The sequence below is a fragment of the Aplidium turbinatum genome, chromosome 7 (genome assembly GCF_918807975.1).
Source record: "Aplidium turbinatum chromosome 7, kaAplTurb1.1, whole genome shotgun sequence".
Lineage (NCBI taxonomy): Eukaryota > Metazoa > Chordata > Ascidiacea > Aplousobranchia > Polyclinidae > Aplidium > Aplidium turbinatum.
In genome coordinates this window covers 1,324,058-1,335,682 of record NC_137478.1, presented here as the reverse complement: position 1 = coordinate 1,335,682, position 11,625 = coordinate 1,324,058, and positions in this window count along the sequence as shown.

Here is an 11,625-nt window from a genome sequence, read left to right as displayed (position 1 = left end):
GACAATGAATATTTCATTTTTCACGCAGCTTTACTATACTCCTGTAATGCAAAATTCAAACTAATAACAAATTTATTCGGGAGAAATTATCACATGATGACCTTGAAGTGTAAAACCGTGTAAAAACCCTAAACTTGCTGACTCCTGCTAACCGACTCAAAAAGTTTGTTTTGTTGAATGGTAACCGTTTTAAAAGATACGCTTCAGTTGTCAAGACATAGAGTACGATTTTAAAAGGATCTAAAATTTTGTTCATTTGATTCTTCTCTCGTATTGTCGCTATATGTCAGGGCATCCGTTGGTTAGCCACTGCCTGGTGTCGTCATCGATGGAAATTAGGTCTTCCATACCATGGGGTGGTCTATATAGCTGGCAATCCTTGCTAATGTGGGCTGCCGTCTGCATTTCGCCCAGTGATTTCGCCACACTCACAAGCAGCACTCTCTGCCAAGCCCCAACGCAACATGTCTGCACCATAGCGTCCAACACCAGTGAGCAAACGGTTACGCTTTGATGAGGCAAGTCTAGAGAGGCCATGTCCCAGCTGGTTTTCGGACGGGGATCTGAATACTTGGCGAAGTGGGGACGTGCTGCTTGACCATTGTTCACACCACGCCGCGTGGCACCACTGTTTGCTAGGGCTTCCACCAGAGGCTGCCAGAAGGTCTTGTGCAGCGCGTACAAATGGCTTTCTTGATTTTAGCCGCTGCTTTGGTGGATATCTCAGCGTGGTTGTGTGTAGCGGATGGCCAGGGTTTAGGGCTTTACAGCTCAGGGAAAGAACAGCACGTTGGCGCCGTAGTGCAGCTGGCTCAATGTTTGCAAGGACAGGCAAACAGTCAGTTGGAGTTGGGCGGAGGCAACCTGTGACAGTTCGCAGGCAGTTGTTGATTGGTACATCGACAAGGTCAGTATGGGCACTTCTGCACCAAGTAGCAGCACAGTATTCAGCAGGGGCGTAGACTAAGGCTAAACCACTTGTTCTCAGCACTGAGGGGCTAGCACCCCACCTTGTACCAGCAAGACGTTTCATGAGAGCAGTGCGAGCTGTCACTTTTCCGCGTAAGTGTTCTAGGTGTTTGCGGTATGTCAGGGACCGATCAAGTCGAACTCCAAGGTATGTGGGTGTGGCTTCGAAAGGAAGTGTTCGGCCGTTATTTTTGATGTTAATTTTCCTGTTTGACTCTCTATTACATAGGTGGAAGACAGAAGTCACGGTCTTCGCTTCACTCAGCTTGAGGCGCCATTGGTGCAGATAGGAAGATAAAATGTCCATATCCTTAGTCAAGGTGTTCTGCACTGTTTCCCATTTGCGGTGAGAATAAAGAATAGCCAGGTCATCTGCGTATGCGTATTTATTGGAGGAAGTATTTGGAAGGTCATAAATGTAGATGTTGAACAACATTGGGGAGAGAACAGATCCCTGCGGAACTCCATTTCTTAAACGTCTCTGTCGGCTTAATTTCTTTCCGTCGCTGGTTTTAAGGATGAAGCTGCGGTTGGAGATGAGTTCTACAATAAACTTAACCATGCGTCTATCTGGGATTATCTGCAGCAGTTTGTAAGTGAGACCCCTGTGCCAAACAGTATCATATGCCGCAGTAAGGTCGAGGAAGACCGCTCCCGACTTCAAGTTGGCCTCAAACTCATCTTCGATGTTTTGTGTCAGCAAGGTTACTTGGTCGACTGTTGATCTTCCTCTCCTAAACCCAGCTTGTTCTTGTGGGAGTTTGGGGTCAATAACGGGTTCCATTCATCGGTGTAAGACGCGCTCCAGTAGTTTGAATGGCACGCACAATAGAGAGCTGGGGCGATAACTCTTTGGGTCAGTTACCGGTTTGTTTGGTTTTGGGACTGCAACAATCAATGCTTTCCGCCAGAGTTTAGGGATCTTTAGGGTTCGCATGCAATGAGAATAAAAATTTCGTAGCCAATTAATCGTTTCCTTTCCTAAGTTTTGTATGAATTCGGGGTGAATCAGGTCTGGTCCTGGGGCCTTCCCTGCTTTCAGTAACTTTATGGCTTCATTCATTTCTTCGGTCGAAAAGTCTTCAGTTAGTTCGTTGTTACGCGTGTCATCCTTCCACATTTCTGATGTGAGGCTTGAGAGTCTGCGTTGAAATTTGCGGTCTATTTGTTGGTGTCGTCCATTTTCCACAACCTGCGATGCAATGGCATTAGGTGTTACAGGACATTTCGAACAAGTTCTGGAACTTCTTCCAGTCAGGCGATTGACCGTGTTCCATGCTTTACGACTGGAGTGGGTAAAGTCTATAGCAGGGATGGCGAACTTTTTTAGTGCATGGGTAACAAAAGAGACCTTAATTCTTGAAAAAGCAAAAGTGGGTCATAGCCTACATTTAATTAGGCTACATGTTAATGCAAAACTACATGGTAATGCGAAACTATACAGCATGTTTAGTTCAGTTCAGTTGTTTTTATTTCTGACCATCATATCAAAACAATACACGTCAACATAGCAAAGGTCGAGAAAATGGTAGAAGCGACAAAACGCGAACGTTAAAACGTGCTTGAGACCGAAGTAAGTTATTGATTTGAAAGAAATTTGGCACGGTCGCAACACCTTCAGAAAAATTTAAGATATAAAGGGAAAATAAAAAAAGAAAATGTTACAAAAAAACAACATATATTTAGGCTATAGCTTTATTAGCTTAAACTAATGCGAAACTTGCTTCTGCATCTTCTCTGCAAGTCTTATTATCCTTGGTTGGTAATCCGTAGTTTTTAGCTTCACACATGCAGCACTCATATTTGAGCTGAGACGATTCCGTGTGCTTGATTGTATAAAATTCATGTGCGAAAATAAAGATTCAAACGAATATGAAGAACCAAACAACGTTAACAAAGCTACTGCAAATCTTTTCATAGTTTCAAACGAAGTTGGCAGGGAGTTCCACTCTGTAAGAATTATATTTTCAGCATGGTTTTCAACAGCAGGAAAGTCACAACCATCCATATCCGTTTTCATTTAAATTTTTGTAGGAGATGATTTAAGTCTACAAACTTTGTTTTCTAAACTGCACTTTCTTGAAAGTCTATCATTTCCATTTCCAAGTTGTAAAGACGAAACCTCTCGAAGTTTGATAATTCAAGATTTTCAAATTGAATTGCATGCGGGAAAAGAATGAACTGCAATGTAGTATCTAGCTTTCGGAACTGGGTAAACCTTTCTGACGTTACATTTTTGGCCTCTTTCGTCAGTAAAACATACTTGTTGAGTGCAGTTTGCTTTTGTTCATAAGTTAAATTGGTGCTGGTAAAGTGCTTCAACAACTGAGGAAAATATTTCAGCTGACCTTGTTCAAGGTCTACAGAAAAAATAGCGAGTTTCTTCTCAAATGTTTTAATGTGCGCAAACATGGATAATACAATATCTCCACAGCCTTGCAATTTAGTATTTAACTTATTGTAATGCATTGTTGAATCAGCGAAAAAATATAAATCATTCAACCACGTAGGCTACTTTCGCTTAACTCTGAATATTTTTGATTTTTTTCAGTTAAAAAAAGTTGTAAGTTACTTCTTTCAACAAATCGCTGTAAAACATTACCACAACTTAACCACCTTACACTGTTGTAGGCCTACATGAGTAAGCCATTAAATTTACTGTCAAACGCGTTCAATAAATTTGCAAACTGGCGCTTATTAAGAGCATGAGATGCAATACAGTTGACTATTTTTGTTACCACACTTACAACTTTTTGAAGAGATTTGATTGATTTGGCGCAAAGGGCTTCCTGATGTAGCCTATTATGCAGTGAAATTCAACAAAGCTGCGCTTTAACTCCTGTTTTAGTAATTGAATAAAATAAATCCAACAAGTTTCCCAATCATGCTGGGCGCTTCATCAGTCTTTACAGATACAATCTTCTCCATATCTATATCTAGCTAGGTATAGCCTAATCTAGGTATAGCTAGGTAGGCTATAGCTAGGTAGCCTATATGTATACCTAGCATATCTATACCAGTACGAGATTAAAATAGGGTGGGGCCTTATCACAAATATTTAGTGAAACATTTATTCTTTGCTGAAATATTTGTTTAAATTTCATTATTTTAAAAAAGACAAGTGGGTCACTGAAAATCTGTGATGGGTCATTTCGTGACCCGCGGGTCAGTGGTTCGCCATCCCTGGTCTATAGCTTTGACTGTCTCAATCCATCGCTCCTGACGTTTGGTGTTGAGGTGCTGCATCAGGCTTTCAGACCTTTCTTGGAAGTCTTCAGATGTTTCGGAGTCATTCAGGTCTTCGTACATAGCCTACTTTGACACATTTCGTCCCAGCATGGTAGGCCTATGTATTCCTTGCGTTGGCCACGGGGAATTGCCTGTTTTGCTGCATGGCGAAGCAGATCTGTGAAGGCTGTGTAGGAGGTATTGACATCTGCATTATTGGGTGGGGGTAGGGTATGAACTAGTTTACTCGTGATTTCAGAGAATTGCTTTCATCTAGCCTTCCTAACGTTTCAGCGTCTGACTGGGTTGGTTGGTGGCAGTTGCACAATAGATGCAGGAAAGATTATAGAGGGTCTGTGCTGAGATTTGGAAAATTTTTCTATGATTTTACGATCTGGGATGGATTCGCCTTGGAGTACTCCTGCAAAAGCAAGGTCAGGATTGGTTCCTATGTTCCAGCGTCCTGATAGAAAACTATCTGGTTCTCGAGGATTGTATAAAAGGGAAAGATCGTTTTTGGAAGCCCATTCATTTAAAGTTTCACCATCAGTGTTGTTGTTGCAATAACCCCAAACAGTGTGACGGCAATTAAAATCCCCTGCATATAAGCAGGGTGCAGGAAATGGTGGTAATGATGTCGAAAGAAGTCTACTTGGAGGAGGTTTGTAGACAGTTACAACAATCGTATCTTGTATTCGTACTGCGATCCATTCAAGATCACTGTCTGCTGTGGAAGTTGCCTCTAGTATCCAGTGAAGGTCTTTTTTAACGAACGTTGCTATTCCATGCTTATTGCTGAGGGTGCAGGCAGCAAGATCAAAGTGTGGAATCTTAAGCTTCTCCGGGTCAAGCAATGGGTTTCCTGGATGAGGATCACCGCTGCATCGTTGTTGTGGGCAAGCTGTGTGATGATGTCTAGTTTAGCGGTGGTGATGCCTTCAACATTTAGTTGCAGAATGGTCACTCCTTGACCTACAACAGCTGGTGCTGTTCGCCCTGACAAGGGCGCTGTGCTTGGTCTGGGAGTACCATTCTGATGATTGTTCTTCCGCATGATGACTTTTATAGCGACAGTTGTAGCAAGTTTAGTTTCCCAAAGTAGGTACTTGCGGGGACGACCACGTGGAGGTACTTGCTTTCGTCCCCATCATTTGATGAACAGGTGCGCAGGAAAATTTACATTTAAAAATATAAAACGAGCACTAAGAAAAGTAGAAATTAAATTTCTGAAAAAAACTGTTCAATATTTATTAATCAACATTTGACAAAGGGATCATATAAACCTGATCCACAATAGTCTTTCACATATGACCTCTCTTTTTTGTCAGTGCAAGAGAGGCGCTGTGCCTTTTATTTTCATTGAAGCAGGGTCGGTGACTGGAACAAAATGATAATTGGCAGGACAGATGTTTTTATTTGAACATTTGGTCTGGGTAGATCATGCACTTGTGTAAGTCACTCTAAGCTAGTTGGCTATGGGCTAGCCGGTCGGGTCGAATATAGAAATGGCGTCTCTACGACGCTCGTCCAATTGGTATGAGGTAGTTTGGCGAGAAACTAAATGACGTGCTTGAGGAAAAGTTTAGCGCCTGCGTTTTTTTTGTGTTTCTTTGCGTCTTATTGCCGTTGCGAAACTTGGAGGCCTTTTTTGGTCCTTGCGCTTTAGCTATAAAAATTTGTGCATCCCTTTAAGAATCTGTAACGTTTATTAGAAATTTGAAACGCTAGCTAGAATTTGTGCGTTTCTTTAAGAATTTGTGCCGTTTATTAGAGATTTAAAACGCTAACAGTAATTGTGCGTTCTTTTTAAATCGGAAGTTTGACACACACATTGCCTACGTAGTTTTACGTCTTTTAGCGTTGTGCATCTGTCATATGCCACATTACTGCATTGCTTGGAGCATTCTAATCACACTGAGTTTACTTCTCATAAAATCAACCCATCTATCATTAAACAAAAAATTAGTAGTCCTACAGTTTTTCTCAGTCATTGGGTGGTGCTTTATTTACAGTCAGTTCACCATGGATGCATTTTTTGAAGGTCGCGATGTCAGTTCAGTTGTGGTGGTAGTTAATTAATTTTATGTTCCGAATCATGATTTTGATTCGGTTCACCTCGTCCTATTAGCTATAGGCATTGTTGTGTGCGACGCGAACACAACAGGTGCGGTAGTTAATTGCGCCGGTGACGTCACGATTTTCCTAATCCACCCGGCAGGACTGAGCACTGTTAAAGCACGCCAACTTGAAGAAATCACTCGGTTTCCAATGACTGCTTCGCAGCAATGAAGTTTATACGGTTTTTCTGTCAAGAAATAACACAACATAAGACACTAGTCACAATTCAGCAAGCATAACAGTCGAACTGATAAACGTACCAAATTTGTTGACAAACAGTTCTCAATCCACTGTACGGTACACAAGTTCCACAGGTTGGCCAATGACGCACTGAATAAATAAATTCGCGATGTTACCTTACACAATTGTTACGTAGGCTACCGTACCGTACAACCATAACGCTAGGCCAATAATCATTAAAAAACAAAGAAACGTGGCAATTCACTTGGCCTAGTTAAGATCGGTTTACGAGAATTAATTTCCATTAGGCTGACAAATTATTGGTCAATAATTCAGTAGTGAACATGAATCCACAATTCACGACACAAATCAATTGATCATACAATTCAGAATAACAAACATACCGGTAGTATGACCGGATCAGTAATGCCAAATGATGCACTTGTACGCGAAGGATTCTATAGTGATTGACTCTGCAATATTTAAGTTTGAAGTATTAGCCTAACAACAATTTACGCACATCAGAGATACGTTACGTTTGTTTACGGTAGACAGTCAACATTCAGTTATACAAAACATTATTACATCACAAATAAGCTCACCAGTAAGTTGAACTCTGAGAGATATTGAGCTGCAAATATGGAATCAGACAGCTTACACGAAAAATAGGGATCACCCTAACAATTGTCAAACTTAAGTCCTGTAGAAATACATAACAGAGAAGCAGCTAACAAAGCATAAACATCACTCAATCAATTTTCATTCACAAACTACAGTAGCTAACAAGTTCGGCTAGCTGGCAAACTAGCAGCAAAAACGAAAACGTCTCGAAAGTTCCATAGACAATCTCGTGGTGAGTGTTGCCATTTGCAAATCAGCGATAACAATGAAGGGGAAACGACGCTAGGTGGCGAATACACAAATCAACGGGAGTAATGCAGTAAAACGAAAGGCAGGCTTTTCAAAGACCTGATGAAAATCTAACAGGCATTATTTGGGTGTGATGTTCTTGAGTTAATACGCTCTGATGAATTGAAAGTTTGTTTGTGTTTGCAATAAACTCATGCTTGTAGAAGTCAAGATATCATTTTCAGATTATCCCCACCACCGATGTGCTCGGAATGTTGCTGTTATAACTACAGCTATGTATGGGCGGATGCTTCACACTTTTCGACGTCTGCTACAGGATTCAATAAGATTCCTGCCTTTTTAACTCAATATAAATCAGCAACTTAGAGCATAACTTTCTGTCTGTTTAAAAGAGGTAGGGGAGATGTGGGACCAATGAACACCCATTTTTCTGATCCTTGTTAAACACTGAAAAAAATCCAAGAGCACTTTGCTTATTTCACAAACGAAGCGTTATATGATAAGTTTATTTTTAATCAGGAAAGAAATTTTTGTTTTCCATTTTTTAGTCCTTAAAATAATATATTTGAAAAACAAACAAATGTTCATTGGTCCCCACCCTGGTGGGATCAATGAACAAGGAGGTGGGGACCTATGAACAAATACAAGCCAACGTCAAACTTACCCAAGTTAACATCAAACATTGAGATTTTACAATTAACAAATTAAAACATAATAAGGTACCGTACAAGCAACTGTTCTTATTTGGACAAACAAACTGTTCATTTCATGTTGAATTCTAACAGGTCCACGGGGAACCTCATAGCGTTGGCCAGTCTCTTGGTGTTGGAACACGAAGAGGGATTGGGCAAACACAGTAAGAACGTCTTCATTCGAAACGGATGCCAGGTCTTCTGTTTCTGGCAACATGAATCCATTTTTTACTTTCTTGTAGAAAGATACTTCAAAATCGTTATCTTCAATGGTCCCACCCCAAAGCCTGTTCATTGGTCCCCTTGTCAGCCATGTTACATAAAATGAAGTCTATAGCTTTACCTGATAAAGTTTATTCCTCTTCAATTTCTATAAGAAACTATCATTCTAATGTTATCCACCCAACACACTGAGAAGGTTTTTTAACTTACAGTCAGAAAGTAAGAAAACTTTTCCTGGCACCTCCAAATTTTACTTTTGCAACACAAAACTAGAATAAGAGGATTTTTTTTCTTCTACTAATAGACCGATCCATCGCCTAGCAACGCTCAGCCAATCAGAGCGCATGAGAGCAAGCTATCTTCGCTGGCCAATTATGTAGCATTGATTTTGTGCAGTTTCTATCACATTTTTGCTGTGATTTTTTAGAAGGAGAATTTTCTTCTGCGGTACTTGCAGGTTTGACAGCAAATACCTATTTGAGATGTCTTAAAAAACTTAAAATGGGGAAACTTGCTGCAAATAGTGCTTTCTAAGACACGATTTAACTGGGTTGTTAGAGCCATAGCCATGCAGTGTTATCAATGTTTTGAATAGTTGATCATATTTTTATAGAAGAAGTTACATAGCCTGGATGGTGTGCTGTGCTGCAACTGCTACCTTGTTTGTTTGATTTGTTACAATTCACTGGAGTGGAAAATTAAATCTATAATAAGCCAAATCTTTTAAATGAAACCCATTTCTTAGCCTGCAAAGAGTCAAAAGTGGCTGATTTTACAAAGACAATTTCAAACATTTTTCTTTGCATTCTTTGTATTTAATGGCACTTGTGGCATTTTGCGTCAAAAAATCCAACAGGGTTTTAAATTGCACGTGACTTAGACCAGTACAATATGCAAACAATTCATTACCAGGAGAATTTAAAATGGAACTTAGGCCTACACTAAAAAATGACCCTTCTTGCAATTGTAGCAAAAGAAGAGATTGCGATTCATATTGCATTTTTAGAGCACAAAGTTCTTCTTTCAAAGCTTGATTTTCAGTTACCAGCTTTCATGATTCTGCAATGAATAGCATAGCCTGTAAACTATGGTTGTTAAAATTTAATGGTTGCATAAGATAAAAAAAAAATGAACCGAAACATAATAATACCAATAGCCTAGTAGCCTACCGGTACCGTAAGCTACCAGTAATTAATTCATACAAATCAAGAAATAAACCATTTAGCCTAACCCATTGCAAAATGACTAATTGAGATGTCATGGATAATCATAACCTATCATTGTTTTGTGCTTCTGAAATACTTTTTTGCTTCTTTTGTACATGGTCATCTTGTTCACTGTTCATTGCATCATTGTCATGAGACATATCTGGCAGAACTCTTTTTCGGCTCTTTCGAATTGTTCGTATTTTCATTCATCAGCTGGAATTGGGTCTGGATGTAGGCTATGTCAGAAGGTTTTCCATCCACAAAATGCTCAAAAATGGTAACACTTCATGTATTTATTGTATTTTAATACATTGCAAAACCACCACCACAAAGAAACATTAAAATCAGTCTATCAGTAGCCTACCCCCCAGCAGAGCTAATAAATTGTTTAGGCAATTGATGCAGCACTCTAAGACGGTTTCTGTTTTGATAAGATCGCAAACAATTTCAGATTCTAGATAGTATAGTTACCACCTACCTTTGAACAAACGTATGAATGAAGGTTAATTCTTGACACGTTTAGCAGCCATGAAGCCGACCACATATGCTTCTTTGATTCAACGTAAACAGTCTTCCAATCTCGTTTTTGGTTTAGGAAAGCAAATGAAAGTGATATCTTTGCATTTCTCTCGATATTTGTCGTTAAAATTGCAAGTGCCATAACTAAATCTCTTATTTACTACCGCGAAAACAGCATAAACGTGACAGAAACTGCACAAAATCAATGCTACATAATTAGCCAGCAAAGATAGCTTGCTCTCATGCGCTCTGATTGGCTGAACGTTGCTAGGCGATGGATCGGTCTATTGTCGACCAACTTACAAAGTAACTCATATCTACACATAGAGCAGACCGCAAAACCACGTGACAGTAATCAAGCGTATCCCTCACACACAAAAAGAAAACGTCATTGTTCATTGATCCCAACCTGTTCATTGGTCCCACACCTCCCCCTACTGTTTCACTCCGGGATTTTAGTCCCGAGTTTGACTGAAAACTTACAACGTAACTCGGGATCTTCATTGAATGGAATGAACAAACGCAAAAATCATTTCTAATCTGCAGCTGCGGATCTTTATCTACAAACTTGCATAGAAATTATAATTTATAAATGACACACGACTAATTTAGATTTGATGGACGGGATAATTGTAGCCTACATGATAAACACAGAATTAAAAGCTTTTGAAAATAAATTTAAATAGTCAAGTAAATTTATTTTGTTTCAATAACGTTTTCAGTATTTTGTTTCAATAATTTCAAAATAAATAGATTTTTCAAAATCCAAGTCTTGTTATTTTATTCTGAAATTCGACTGATAAAAACTTTAGAAATTGAAGAGAATGAGAAGTGCTGAAAAAGTGTTCAGAGAGTTGTTTTTAAAGTGCTTCGAGCAAAGGTGTTTTTCGTTGGCCGTGCTTAACTATATTTATCGATGCAAGATTGCATAAGCTACTGCAATATTAGATCTTTTCAAGCACGTCTTAAACCATTAAAGTTTCGTCACCTTTTTCTTTTGTTGGTTCTGTTACTGTATTTCTTTTTCACAATATCAATTCTTTTGCATTCTGATAAAGTAAAGGATTTTTTCTCCGTTTTATTTCTTGTTTCCAACATCCAGTTATCCGTATTCCGCAAATGTTGAGAAAAAAAATCGGTCAGCAATCAGCATTCCAAGGTCGAAAAATCGTGCCTAGTAGCCTACCGTATGGCTTGAAGTAATTGCTATTGTCTGATTGGGTTAAAGTTTATCAATTTTATATCTATGGTAATATATATACTGGTACTACGTTATGGCGGCCTTCTGATTTTTACTGCAACATTTGATTGATCATAATTTGATGAAACTTTCTAAAACTTCTATCAGTTCTTATTTTATTTTATTTATTTGCAATCAGACTCAAAGTCCATAGAATTCAAATTTTTAACAGTCATCACACAAAATATCAGACTAACACAACAACAAGCAGGCTACATCAAACAACGTACAAAACACTGTTGTAGTGAATATAAAATGTAGAATTAAAATAGTAATCAGAAGACATACGGTAACATTGCGCAAAAGTGGATTAATTGATCTTTTGCAAAGTTCTACAAATGCAAAGCAATTTTTTCTTAATAGAACATCAAATGTTAGC